The 15047-nt window shown below is 34.6% G+C and overlaps 1 long non-coding RNA gene across 1 annotated transcript; it reads right to left on the reverse strand.

Moving 5' to 3' along the window:
• Positions 1-536: 536 nt before the first annotated feature.
• Positions 537-12299, reverse strand: LOC309804620. Its single transcript, XR_014294145.1, has 3 exons — positions 10996-12299; positions 9177-9344; positions 537-702 (listed from the first exon to the last, which is right to left on the reverse strand). It is a non-coding gene; the product is annotated as an uncharacterized lncRNA (long non-coding RNA).
• Between the last annotated feature and the right edge of the window lie 2748 nt (positions 12300-15047).

Genomic DNA, 15047 nt, shown 5'->3' on the forward strand with positions numbered 1-15047 from the left:
AAAGATTTTGCCCATTATAACAGCAAATATATCTAGGTTAATTACAGGATAAAGTCTAAATCCCTAATCATGAGCTAAAAGTTCTAGGGTATAGTCTCCATCTACATGTCTTCTCTCACCTCTTATAATTCCCCATTTCACAGGCAGAATAACCCAGTAGCTTCTTTCCCAGCTCTGGAGGCAAGCTACTTGGGAATGAATCCCAGGTCCACCACCAACCTTGGACACCTAATTTCTTTAAGCCTCAAGTTCCTCCTCAGTGAAATAAGGATAGTAAATATTAACTAATTCCTAGAGTTGTGATAGAGAAAAATGAAATGATCCACACAAAACACTTAGCAAACTATCCAGCAAAAGTAAGGTTCATATTATTGCTATTCATATTAATTAACTTTAGTTTACAATCCAACTACTTGCAGTTACCCACGCTCCCCCAAAGAGACTCTCCCATGCATTTATGCTTTGAACATCAGATTCTTATGTGTAAAATACTTTTACTTAACTTATCCAACTGGCAAATTTCTTCTTACCTTTCAGGTCTCAACTCAGGGCTGCTTTCTATAAGTCTTCCATGACTTTGCAATTCAGGCTAAAGAACTACCCCTCTGAAGTCTCAACTTCATATTGTACACATTTTGACTTTGAAAACATTATACTCCATGGTTTGCTCGAAAGTCTGTCTTCCTACTGGATTATAAATTCCTTGAAAGCAGAAAACATGAATTTCGCTTTTGTATCACCAGTGCCTAACACATAGTTATCACTCAATAAAAGTGTATTAACTGCATGAATTAATGGTTTAAGTTTTTGTTTGTTTTCAAGTGAGATTCAACCCTGGAAATACATCTACTTTTACCCTATTTATTTGAAGATTAAACGATTATTTAGGTTTTTAGTAGACACTTTTTTTAGTATCCTTTGTTAAGAGGAAACATCCCCCCCATCCTAATGTTTTTCTGTGTGTGCCTGTGGTTTTTGTTTGTTTGTTTGTTTTATGTGAAACAAGTCCTACTTATGCAAATTCCTTGCCTCTCCACTTTATCTTTTATTCCTCCTCATATGTGAGTTCTTAATCAGATGGAAACATTTGGAATGAAAACTGGTTCTGCTAAACCAAGTCCTGTTCCTTCTCTTTCAAGAGCAGACCTACCCACAAAGAGTACGGGTTCTCAATTGCTGTGATCAAATAGTCAACTTAGCCATGAAGATCCTGTTTTCATGGTGGAAGTTTTTGACTGCTCGAAATTCTACCGAGCTTTGAGTTTTAATATGAGGAAGCTGGTCTATATCCCGTTAGAAGCCACAATGGTCAATAAAAGTAATATTAATAATAAAGCAGATATTTTTGTTTTCCACTTTCCTTCCGCTTTTGTCTTATTTTTTTTTCAATTGGTTTAGAATTGAGGTTGGAACAATTAGTCTTATTAACAGATGCTTGAAACCCCATACATTTTTCGAATTTAATTATGTTTGCACTATGACATAAACAAAAATATATTTCCCATCATAATTACCATGCCTGTAACACTGAATCGTGTATCTCAAAGAATCTTGGGTGTATATAAGAGTCTGCACATGGAAGATGTCCACTATGATTATGAAAAATAAATAAATAAATAAACCTTTTCAATCTGTTGTGATACCAAGGGGAAATATGATCTCCCCCACCAATGAACATCACTGTGGTGGTACTCAAATAATTTGTAGGAGAGAGGAAGTATAAGACTTAGTCACTTAAGTGGCACCTTACTGGAATCTTCAGATTCTTCAGGCAATCTCTTGCTCATAAATTTCATTTCCACAGATTCTAGCATGCTATTTATCTAGTGTGACTTTCATATTTATGCATGTTTCATGGCTCCACTTACTCTACTTTCCATTGAAAATAAGTCTCTAATGAATAAAATGTTGTTTCCACTCTATTAAGTAAAACATTAACACAGTGAAAAGCAACTTTAAGTTGAAGTATCATATCAGATTGTGTCTATTCACTAATCAAACATGATTATAAGTGACAGAAGTGGTTTGTATTTTCATTTTATAACATTATAATAGTATAAAAAATAAGAGGTTAAACAAATTACAGTCATATTAAGATCTATTTTCAAGGAGAGTGGGGAAAATAGTTCCTCATTGCTATCTAATTACAGTTCTAAGATTTCACTAAGGAAATATCCCAGGGTATCAACTTTTATTTGGCAGTTTACATTTTCCTAGCTGGTTTCTGTATTTCTGTTACTTTTCAGTTTATTTTATCTGGAAAAGCACGAGCCAGCCATAAATGGCACATTATTACTCATTTCTTTAGTCTTTTACATTCAACTAAAATATTTTTCACTCGTGAGGGTTGTTAGTTCAACATTTTTACAGATATCCATTAATATCTCATATATAAATTATTTTTTTCTTAAATCTAAAGCAGGTAATGCAACTGGTGAAATATTTGTAAATGTAAAGCATATAGAATTACTCAAAATATATTGGGTATTGTCTTACATTTTGTGAAATTCCATGAACCAAGAACCAAATATTTAGATTCCATCCAAATTTTCTCAACACCCTCAGAAACTTTATTAACTCATCCAGTTAAGTAAGATATTGTAGAGACACCTTTACAGTAATCAGTATGCTACTCTAGTATATATTAATGATTTATATCCTTCATGCTGTGTGTGTACCAGACGATGGCTTTGTACTAAATAAAATGCCTCAAACATCTCTCTTGCTCACACTCTTTCTCTCTATGTATGTTTCTACATACAAAATGTATACATCATCTATTGTGTTTTATTTTTTTTTTTGGTTGTGTCATATTTTTATAAACTTCAATAAAAAGGTTATTGCACTCATCTTTGTATTTATTATAGTACATTCTCGATCTAATGTTACTAAAAGTACAGCAATCCTATGGGCATCTAAATTTTTAAAATTGAGATATAGTCGATTTATATTAGTTTCAGATATACAACATAGTGATTCAATATTTTTATAGATTATACTTCATTTTAAGTTATTATAAAATTTTGGCTATATTCCCTGTGTTGTACAATATATCCTTGTAGCTTATTTATTTTATACATAGTATTTGGTGTCTCTTAATCCCCTACATCTATCTTGCCTCTCCCCCTTTACTTCTCCTCACTGGTAACCACAAGTTTATTCCTTATATCTGTGAGTCTGTTTCTGTTTTGTTATATTCATTTGTTTGTTTTATTTTTCAGATTCCACATATAAAGGATAACATACTGTATTTGTCTTTCTCTGTCTGACATATTTCACTAAGCATAATACCCTCTAGGTCCATCTATGTTTTTGCAAATGGCAGAATTTCATTCTTTCTTATAGCTGAGTAATAGTCATCTATATCTATATCTATATCTATATCTATATCTATATCTATGTGTGTGTGTGTGTGTGTGTGTGTGTGTGTGTAATAAAACCGTCTTTATTTTTTAAACTTTTTTATCCATTCATTTGTTGATGGACACTCAGGTAGCTTCCATATCTTGGCTATTGTAACTAATGCTGCTATGACTATTCGTGTGCATGTATCTTTTTGAATTAGTGTTTTCATTTTCTTGGGTTGTATACCCAGCAGTGAAGTTGCTGGATCATATGGTAATTATATTTTTAGTTTCTTGAGGAACCTCCCTACTGTTATCCATAGTGGCTGCACCAGTTTACTTTCCCACCAACAGTGTACTAGGATTCTTTTCTCCACATCCTCACCAACATTTGTTATTTGTAGACTTTTGGATGCTAGCCATCTGACAGGTGTGAGGTGATGTCTCACTGTGGTTTTGATTTGCATTTCTCTGCTGACCCACTGATGTCTACATCTCCTTTGGAAAAATGTCTATTCAGGTATTCTGCTCATGTTTTAATCAAGTTGTTTGCTTTTTGATATTGTGTTGTATGAGCTGTTTATATATTTTGGATATTAACCCCTTATCCATCATATCATTTGCAAATATTTTCTTCCATTCAGTAGGTTAATTTGTCTTTTGTTTTGTTGATGGTTTCCTTTGCTCTGCAAAAGCTTTTAAGTTTTATGAGGTCCCATCTGTTTATTTTTGCTTTTGTTTCCTTTGCCTTAGGAGATAGATCATATATATAGCTACAATTTATGTCAAAGAGTGTCCTGCCTATGTTTTCTTTTAGGAGTTTTATGGTTTCTGGTCTTAAACTTAGGTCTTTAGTCCATTTTGAGTTTATTTTTGTAAATGTAAGAAAATGTATTAATTTCATTCTTTTACATGTAGCTGTCCAGTTTTCCCACTTATTGAAGAGACTGTCATTTTTCCCACTTATTGAAGAGACTGCCTTTTTTTCCATTGTATATTCTTTCCTCTTTTGTCATAGATTAATTGACCATAGGTGTGAGGGTTTATTTCTGAGCTCTCTACTCTGTTCCATTCATCTATGTGTCTATTTTTGTGCCAATACCACAATGTTTTGCTTACAGTACCTTGGTGGTATAGTCTTAAGTCAGGGAGCATGATATCTCCAGCTTTGTTCTTTTTTCTCAGCATTGCTTTGGCTATTCAGGGTCTTTCATGGTTGTATATAACTTTTAGGACTATTCATTCTAGCTCTGTGAAATATGTCATGGGTACTTTGAGAAGGATTACATTAAATCCATAGATTTCCTTGGGTAGCATGAACATTTTAACAATACTAATTATAATTTTTTAAGGTGTAAAAGGTGTTATATTGGGGAAAGTATGACAAAAATGATATAGACCAATAAACACCTTTAAAAATGACACTAAATGTTTAACCTACCTATCACATTTCTTGCCTTAGGAGAATTGGTAAAAAAAAAAAAAAACTCAGAACTTTGAAATATCTCAATTTATAACTGGAGAAAAAGAAAATGTCATAGACAGAAATAAAAACATCCTCTTTCAATGAACAATCTCAACAAATATTTATTCAAGGACTTATGATGTGTCTGGTACAGTATTTTAGGATACTAATGCCAGATAATTCCTGAATGTTTTTTTTTCTGTTTTGCAGAATTGTTTGCACTGGGTTATACTCTTTGAAATTCCATCATTTAGAAATTCACCTAAGTTAACCAGAGTCTTCTATATTAATCAAGAATCTTTTGGCTACAAGTGAATGAAACCCTCCTCAATTCCAACCCTGGATATAGCCTAGGTTATAGATTCCCTGTCAGGACAATTCTTCTGTGCTCTGAAAGTCTTTTTCCTAGAGGCTCAATCCTCTGGGATTTCCAATCATTTTATAAGCATTTAATTCACTATTTAAATTTTTTTCTGCTTAAAATATCTTGTGGTTTCCACTTCCTGCAATGAACCTTAATCGATATATTGGCTTATGCTACACTGAGCTGTAAAGAGAACTTGGATGATGTAACCAAAACACCCAGGCATAAGTATGACCTTAGACAGGATAGATCCAGGAGCACATCGATGTCAACATAACACAGTGCAGCTCTCTGCTTTGCCATTTTATATCTTGGCTGAATTCTCAAGTGTGGTGGAAGATGGCTGTTACAACCCAGCTTCTCATCTTCCCAGATTTGAGTCCAGTGGTTAAAGACCATCTGCCACTTTAGTAACCACAGTAAAAGTTTCAGTGGGTGCTATTGGCTTTGGTTTGTTCACATGCTCATCTCTGATCTAATCATTAGGACAAAAGGAATTTTTTTTTAAAAAGTCACAGTTACCATATTTGTGCATTATTCACTACCCTTGGGACCGAAACAATAGGAATGAGCTCCACTCAAAAGGAATAGTCAATGAAAATTGGGATTTCCCCAAGGAAATTTGGATGCCATGACCACAAGAGAGAAAAACATGTACTTCAAAGCCAAACAAGAAATGTCCACTGTAGTTTTCCTTTAAAATGCAAGCACTCCTGTAAAGACTACCATTTTTTAAATCATTTATATATTAGTGAAATTTTACTTTCTTTTCAATTTTAATAGAGCATTGTTAAATGGAAATAATTTAAAAATATTCATTAAATTCCTATGAGTCTGTAGACTATATTCTCTGGGACTCCATAGAAACTTCCTGTAAGAATCTTAAAAGCCGGGCTTCCCTGGTGGTGCAGTGGTTGGGAGTCCTCCTGCCAAAGCAGGGGACACGGGTTCGGGCCCTGGTCTGGGAAGATCCCACATGCCGTGGAGCGACTAGGCCCGTGCGCCAAAACTACTGAGCCTGCGCTCTGGAGCCTGTGAGCCACAACTACTGAGCCCACGTGCAACAGCTACTGAAGCCCAGACGCCTAGAGCCCGTGCTCTGCAACAAGAGAGGCCACCGCAATGAGTAGCCCCCGCTCGCCACAACCAGAGAAAAGCCTGCGCACAGCAACAAAGACCAAACACAGCAAAAAATAAAATTAAAAAAAAAAAAGAATCTTAAAAGCCAATAGTAAGTTAAATTGCATAGTTTATTACAAGTAGGAAGACAAAACCACCATGACATAAGTAGAGATATTGACACTCAGAGGAAGGAAGAACTACCTCAGTTGGGGAAATTGAGGAAAGCTTCATGGAAACAGTGATGTCTTAAAGAAAACTCACATGTTCAATTGTATTGGGTTCATGGAGATGGAAAGTGGTCAACAGAGGTATATTACAAATGGGATGAGAAGAAGAATCTACTGAGAATTTGAGAATTTGTAAGGAAGAGTTTTCTGAGAACTGTAATAATTTCTTTATAATTCCCACATTTATACAGTACATAGAGTGATAGCATAGGAATAGAAAAAAAACAGCGTCTTCAGAATATTGGAGAGGATGATTCAACAAGATTTGGTGATTTGATGTTGTCTATTTGGTTTTGTAATTTATTTATACCTAATTTCATTGCAGAAAGGATTGGAGATTGCTGACTTGGCAACCGATTGTATATGTGGGACAAGCGAGAAGGAAGAAACAATGATGACATTCAATAAATATTTGTTGAGAAATAAATTAATTTACTGAGTTTTGGTGAATGGAAGGTAGAAATGCCACAACAGGAATTAGACAAGTCAGGAAGGAGTTGATTTGTAGAGATAATAGAAATTGACAAAAGCATATTAGAGCAGACACTTCTTGTGTTTGTAACTATGTGCACTTATTATACAAAAAATAACACAAGTTACTCGCTTGTGGCAGTCTTCACAAGCTGTGAAAAATGCCCTCGTTGAACTTCAGTTGTGGACAGAAAGCCCAGGATCCTAAGGCAGAGCTTTTCTCTCCCTAAGTGGACAGACAGCAGGCAGAACTGATTTTGCTCATGGTGTAGTAGGACTCCCAAGTAATCCACCTTTTGCAGCTATAATTGGAAAATTGCTTTGAGCTACTTGGAATCAGGAGGCTTATACTGCATTCTGTAAGAAGTACCTCATTGTCCCTTCTTTTTCTTCTCTCAAAACATGTGTGAATGACCACTTTTTATGACTACAGACATCCTGATGACATCATTGCTGACTGTCCCAGGGAGAAGCATTGGACTCCATTTGAGAAGCAACGGTTTCAATATAGTCAAAGCAATTGGTCATTATGTTCTTTAAATGCAAATAAAATATTTTTAATATGCTTATAGCATACATAGAAGGTAGATATCATCTTGAATTTGTAGATTAAAAACAAAGACAGGAAAGAAGTTTAGGAGATTTGCTCACATTAGTGGGACCACTGTAATTTGAGGCATAAATCAGACCTGGGTGCTGACTAAAATCAATGTTTCCTGCTTTGCCCACCACACTTTATGCCCACGCTTTGCACATAAGCAGTGCTGCAGAAAAGATATACCTTTCCTGCCCTCCTATAAACAAAACACTTACCAAACTGGTAATTCAGTTTGGCTAGGTTAGAGCAGGCATTACATATCTAAACTCAAGTTTATAGGATCCAGACATCCCTGACTGTATAGTTAGATAGGTGGCTTAAATCTCAGTTTTCTCACCTGTAAAACAGAGACAACAATAATACCTTCTTCATAAGACAACTATTACTTTCAGAGAACACGCTGGGTTAAGTGTTTAGCATTACGTCTTGACCTATCATGTCCTCTGAAACCATTACTTATTATTCCCAAATTCCTTTTACTGATAAAAGACATTTCTTTTTCTGTAAAAGATAAGGCTTTAGTTTTTCATGCACTGTTTGCTTGGAAATACTTAGCATGTTTGTAGTGCTCAGTATTATTCGTTTTAGAAAGAGTAGGAAGAAGAGAATTTAGCCCTCTGCAACCATTTCAAGAGTAGTCTCTTTAATAAAAACAACAACACTCTGTGGTTTAAATCTTTCATTATTCACATGTGCCTGGTGAATTGAGAAGGATACTTCATCCCCCTTAGATCTGAAAACCAAAATGTGCTCAGCTGCAGGTCAATTATGATATTCAAGTATTTTCAAGATTGCTGAATGGGAAACACTGAACTAACTATACTTGTGTGATTAGCTTCTTTGATTTCTATAGAAATGCAGTACTTAACTTCAATCAGTATTGTAATTCAGTAGTTCAAGGAAGTTTACACTTCCTTTGAAATATATAGTACAAAGCCAGCCGTATAAGGGTCCCATTGATGATTTACCAAAACTAGACGTCTAGGGATCATCTGTAAGTTGTCCCCTAATTTGAACAGATTAGACCATCTCTTAACTCAGACGTGTGTTTTCAGTCTTACCTTACTTACAGAATATACTGTGCAATTACTTGCAAACAACTATTGATTACTTTAAAAATAAATAGGGATCCATTACATGGGAGTCTCCACTGTTTCTTTGGTTCAGAAATGTTTTACTCTCTTCTGGTTGAAATAGTGATGTCTCGGGCCAGGAAGATGAGAGCTATTCACTAAAAAAGCATGGAGGCTTTTAACACAATGAAAATGCTTAAGTAGAAAACTGGTGGTTAAGGAATCCTCAACAATAATAGACATGGAACTTGGTGAACCTTAACTTAATCTATTTTCCATCTATCCATTTAATTATTCTCTGGCACCTATTATCAAAATTATGTAGGCCAGCTGACAGAGATTTAGAATTTGAACACAATAAATGAAGGAAAGAAGTTTTTCCCTGTTTCTTTTTGACTGGAGCTGTATTTGGGGGTATATTAGGGTTAATGACACAATGTCTATAATGTACCTTGAGCCTGGAAGGGAATCAGTTCAAAATTTTAAAGTCTACATATTTATGCTTAACTTACCTTCACCTCAGGGTGAGTCTTTCCTTGCCAACTCAGGAGGTATTTTGTAAATCGGCTGCTCTCAACAACTTAATGGTCATGATGGTCAAAGTCTGGAAGATATTTCTAATTATACAGAAGAACAGTAGTCTGAGGATTGTTCTTCATCCTCCCAGTGTCAAAGCAAAGCTATTCATGGAGAAAAAAACAGAAGCAGTCTGTACACTTCCTCTTCTCATGAAGGTCGTTCTCTAAAGCAGACTCATATCCAAAATAGCCAGCTCATCTGTCCTTCCAACAAATCCCAAATTATAGAGCCAATGATCAATAGTGTGGTGAGTAATTAATAGTTCTAATATATTTTGAAATATTGTTTTCAAACATTTGCACAGATCAGAGTTGAAAATAAATTTTTTTTTCTCAGTGTTATTCTCAAAACTCTTCTGATAAAATGTGGATTTAGTTTTGTTGTGGTATCAGAAGAACTAAGAATTTTAAAGTAAATTTCAACCATCTCCTCTATTTTCTTGCTGGGATTCTACTTCCTCCACTTTTGCTTTTGTAAGATAATATTTATTGAAAGTCTCCAAGACAGTGTTCAAACAGCCAGTTGTTGACCCTTCTGCCTTCTGCCCTGTGAACTGAACTCAATCTGCAGCCAATTGTACCATCCATGTAAGAATGAAGGCCAAAGGATAGTCAAATGTAGCAGATTCTAGGGTTGGTGAATTCTGGGGTTTATTTTCACCTTGGTCATTGTTATAGAAGTAGTAAAGAATAGTCATCAAATTTAATCTTTCAACATTCCTTATGTAGAAATCAGGAAAGCTTCCACAGGCTTCTGTAAGGTTCCATCAAGTTGAATAAACACAATATTATATAAGTAGTCATTTCATAGGGGACTAGCCACTTGGAGATTTAGGACAACATTGTTCTGATTTTCCATTTGAGAATAATAAAATCGTCCTTGCTTGAATAGTGTAGATTATGTTCATAGGAATATGAGTAAGTTATCTAATTCATTCAGTCACTCATGCATTCAATCAACACATATATTTGCATCCAACAAATACATTACATATTGATCTATTCTGATAACAGAAGATTCTTTCATTCCAAAAGGAGACTGAATTTTCATGACAAGCTTATATTTTTTTCTTTTGTCTGCTACTTTAGATTTTAGATAATCAGAGTTAACCTATAAAAAATATTGCAATTTTTTAAAATTTTATAATTTTCATGGGCTTAGAAGTCCTAAATTTTATTTCTATCAAAGAACTGCTTTTAATTTAACTTGACTGTCTTTTTTTTTTCTTTTTGCTTGTCACTGTAATGACACATCGGAGGGTTATTGTAGGTAAACACCACAAAAAACAAACTATTTCACTTTTGAGCTCATCAGTGTTTTTTCAGATCTTTAAATTACTGATAGTATTTTGTCATGTATTCATTGCAATAGCACATTAAATATTCATACACACAAAGTAGATACTTTGGTTTCAGATCTCCTCCCATTTGCTTGAGCTGTCAAATACAAATCTATGTACTAGTACATGTTTTTGAATGGTAGTAGCAAAACTTCTTCAAACTCTCTAGCATCAAGCCATGGCCAGAGGACAAATGTCACAGCATGACCATAAATACAATGTAAATAATGCACATAAGAATATCTGTTTTGATATAAGAAGATTATGTTTCACAATCTGTTGACTCTGGCAATTATCTCCTGCAATAAAAGACAATCCTCAAGATCTACCTCAAAGTATCCCTCAGTTATTTCTGGAAGGTGTGAGAAATACTCATAGATATTGTAAAATTTTTCATCTTGGTTTCAACTCACCTCAGGTGCCAACTGTAAAACTGCTTTCTGATCATTCTCTGCTCTTTTTGGTTTGTAACTGGTACAATCAATTTATCACAGATGAAAATCCTTCCATTGTATAAATTCAAGAAGGTCAAAATATTGGCTTTATGCCCAAAATAAAGAAAGAAGCCTAATTCTTGAATAAAAAAATTAAGTAGGCACTGCAGAATGTTAGAAGAAAAATTGCTCATGGACCTCTGCTTTGCAACTTGTCTTTTGAAGGATTTGAAAGAAAAATGTAAATGGAGAATTAGCTACGCCAACAGGCCTAAGTGGCGATGACTATAAATGTTGATTGTTTTCTTGCAAAGGAAATGGAACTTGATGTTTAGAAAGCTTTGCCTTTCTATGGAAAAATCAATAAAAATCACTGTATTGTGTACTGCTTTGGTGAAAGGGGCTAAAATCTAGGTGAAATTAAAAGTGAATCAATTTTCTTTTACAAAATTGTGGATGACACTAAAAAGCAAAGTTCATCCTGTTCTTTAGTCAAGAGGTCTGGGGGAACTCTGGAGTATAAGGTTGTTCAAAAACATCTGCAATTGCCAGCAGCTAACTTATGGGAATAAAACCTTTTTTTGTACAAGTGATTAGATTTCTCTGGGCTTCAAAGAGACTTGCGGCATCTTAATTACTTGGAACATAACTACTCCAGTTAAAAACAAAAATTCAAGGTGAAAACACAGTAGAATTAAGCAGTATTATTTCAACCTTGAAATTGAAGTTCTATCTTATCACTGTATTACTCTGTAATGGAAAACTGAACTTGTGTTAATCAGTATTCCTGATTACAAATGGGGAAATTGTGGGGATTTTTCAGAGACTTACTTTTATTTTAAATGAAATGTCATGACCATGATTTAGATACAAATATTTTGCCGGGGATAAAAGGTTTTTAAAATTCCGATAAACACAAGCTAACTTCTGAGATTTATAACTTATTGAACTTTTTAATGCATAAAAACATTTAGGTCAATTTATTTCAATAAATGGTTGGATTGTTCTGCTGTCGGTACTTCAGATGTGCCTGCCTGGGCTTTCTTTTCTATGAAGTGCATTTAGTGATTAGCTGAGTACATTTAAATACAGTTTGTCTTGAATAAGAAAAATCTGAAGATAAAGTAGCTGTAAACAAGTAACTAAATAAATAAAGCTATAACAATGCAAAGGAGAGACAAAAAGCTGAGAATTGAATAGATAGGAGAGTTGCAAGCTTTGAATATTGATTCAGGACTCAAGTTCACAGTAAGTGTATCTGCCTATCTTACTTGTTTGCTTCATAGTTTTAACCAGGCTGAAAACAAAACAAAATTTTTAAATGAATATTATTATCATTTTAGTGTATTTTAGTGCATTTAGCCCCCATGTCATTCTAGCAACCCTTGTTGAGTGATGATGACAACCCAGGCTCAGGGCAAAAGACAAAGGAGAGTTTCTAGACCATTTCAATACATACAAGACAAAATGGGTGCCATATCTCTAAATTCCAAACCAGTTTTACAGCTTGTAAGGCTCTAGTTCAGACCTGAGTTTTTTTCATATTACTCTGTGGCAGAAAACATTCACAGTTTGGTACAGTTCCAAGGCAGCTTAGGTGGCTCAGGTTTTACAGAGTCCATTTCAAGGTGCTTCATGCTTCTGATTTAACCTGAAGAAAAAAACAGAAAGTGGAATTTGGCTCAAAGTAAGATCTATAGTTGTGTTTTCCAAAATTCTCCAGTGTAAGACCTGAGCTAGAGTTGACACAGACTGGAACCCATTTCTTCTGTGCAAGTTCTGAGATCCCCATTTCCTGAGAGCACCAGCAACTAAAGAACCAGAGTAGCTCCTGAGATTTTGTGCTAATGGCCATAAGAAGGCCCGGGATACATAGCTGCACCTGTGAGACTTCTCCTCTTATAAACCTCTGTTGTTTTTCATATCCTCTGGCTAAGTACTCAGCATTTATAAATCTCATTAAATTTCATTGATTTCAGTTGAATTAGAGAAAAATTTATACAAACTGAAGAGACATTAGAGCATGAGAAGTACAAGAGTAATGCACCAAGGACCAAAGTTCCTGAGGATGAAAAATAGAATTATTGTAAATCTTTGAATGCCGAAGACAAAGGAAAATAGGTTTAAAACAAATTGTGATCTGCTTTAGCATTTTTTAAATGATTTTTATCCAGTATGTTAACTATTTCTGAAATAAAAATAAGTAAAAATAATTCTTACATATTGGAATAGTGTTGAAAAAGCATTCAGATGTTCCATCCTCCCTTTGTTTATAGACAAAATGTATAAAGCTCTAAAGTGCTGACAAAAGGATTTTAGGGGGCTCAGTGCTCTGAATGAGATTCTACTCAAAAGCAGTCTCCTTTTTGGCAGGAGCCCTACTTCCAAAGATAAAAGGTCATGTTTTTTTCTCCTGAAAATTCTTTATTCATTTCTGACTTTTTACCCTGTTGCTCATCTCCCTGGTTAGCTATTTTGGGTTAGTTATGCAGCTTAATTTTATCATGCTTAGCACAGTGAGAGATCGGGCTAATATGTTTTTCACCTTTTGGACATTTACCGCAAAATGTTCTAGATCCTACAAATTGCAGAATTCCTCTGACAACTGTACACACAAGAAGCATCTTTTAACATGTCTTTGTCTTTAAACTTCCTTATAAATATTAGAGAGTGAAAACACATGTATTGGGAAATCTATTGTTCTCTATGACATAATTAGCTCTCAGTTTCCTGGCATGTTGTTAAATATGCTTTGGATAACACAGGTGTATACACACACACACAGAGAATAACCTTTTCTCCTGGTAAAAGAAAAAAACAAAAAACAAAAGAAAAAACCCTCTTAAGACCAGCAATCCCACTACTGGGCATATACCCTGAGAAAACCATCATTCAAAAAGAATCATGTACCAAAATGTTCATTGCAGCTCTATTTACAATAGCCAGGACATGGAAGCAACCTAAGTGTCCATCAACAGATGAATGGATAAAGAAGATGTGGCACATATATACAATGGAATATTACTCAGCCATAAAAAGAAATGAAATTTAGTTATTTGTAGTGAAGTGGATGGACTTAGAGTCTGTCATACAGAGTGAAGTAAGTCAGAAAGAGAGAAACAAATACCATATGCTAACACATATATATGGAATCTAAGAAAAAAAAAAAAAGGTCATGAAGAACCTAGGGGTAAGACAGGAATAAAGACACAGACCTACTAGAGAATGGGCTTGAGGATATGGGGAGGGGGAAGGGTAAGCTGTGACAAAGTGAGAGAGTGGCATGGACATATATACACTACCAAACATAAAATAGGTAGCTAGTGGGAAGCAGCCCCATAGCACAGGGAGATAAGCTCGGTGGTTTGTGACCACCTAGAGGGGTGGGATAGGGAGGGTGGGAGGGAGGGAGATGCAAGAGGGAAGAGATATGGGAACATATGTATATGTATAACTGATTCACTTTGTTATAAAGCAGAAACTGACACACCATTGTAAAGCAATTATACTCCAATAAAGATGTTTAAAAAAATGACTGAAAGTATAATAATGTTTTTAATATGCTACATTATATCTGTTAGATGACTCAACTTGCCCTAAAATTTTTTCTATATAATAGACACAGTATATTGACATAATTAGTTGCTTTGGCAAATGCATAGATATCTGAGTTGTTGAATTTTTGTTTTTTATGTTTGTGATGTGTTTGGTGCTTTGGTGTGTGTGTTCTCTCTCCCCACTGAATATACATCTTATGTTTCTTAACTGTTTCTACTTATGTATATCATCATTTTTCAGGCAGTTTCATGCCAATGTAACTCCCCAGAAACAATCAACTTAGCATAGACAAAGATGCACATGAATTCTTAAACTGAAATTTTTAAAACTTATTCTAGCTAATTCAAGTTGGGTAGAAAGTTCAACATTACTGTATTTCTTAAACACAAATTTGTTTCAATAATTATACTACAAAAGAAAATATGGAAAAGAGGGAAAAAATTAAAATAGCTAATATTCCACCCCATCACTGT

The sequence above is a fragment of the Mesoplodon mirus genome (genome assembly GCF_964341445.2).
Source record: "Mesoplodon mirus genome assembly, chromosome: 5".
NCBI lineage: Eukaryota > Metazoa > Chordata > Mammalia > Artiodactyla > Ziphiidae > Mesoplodon > Mesoplodon mirus.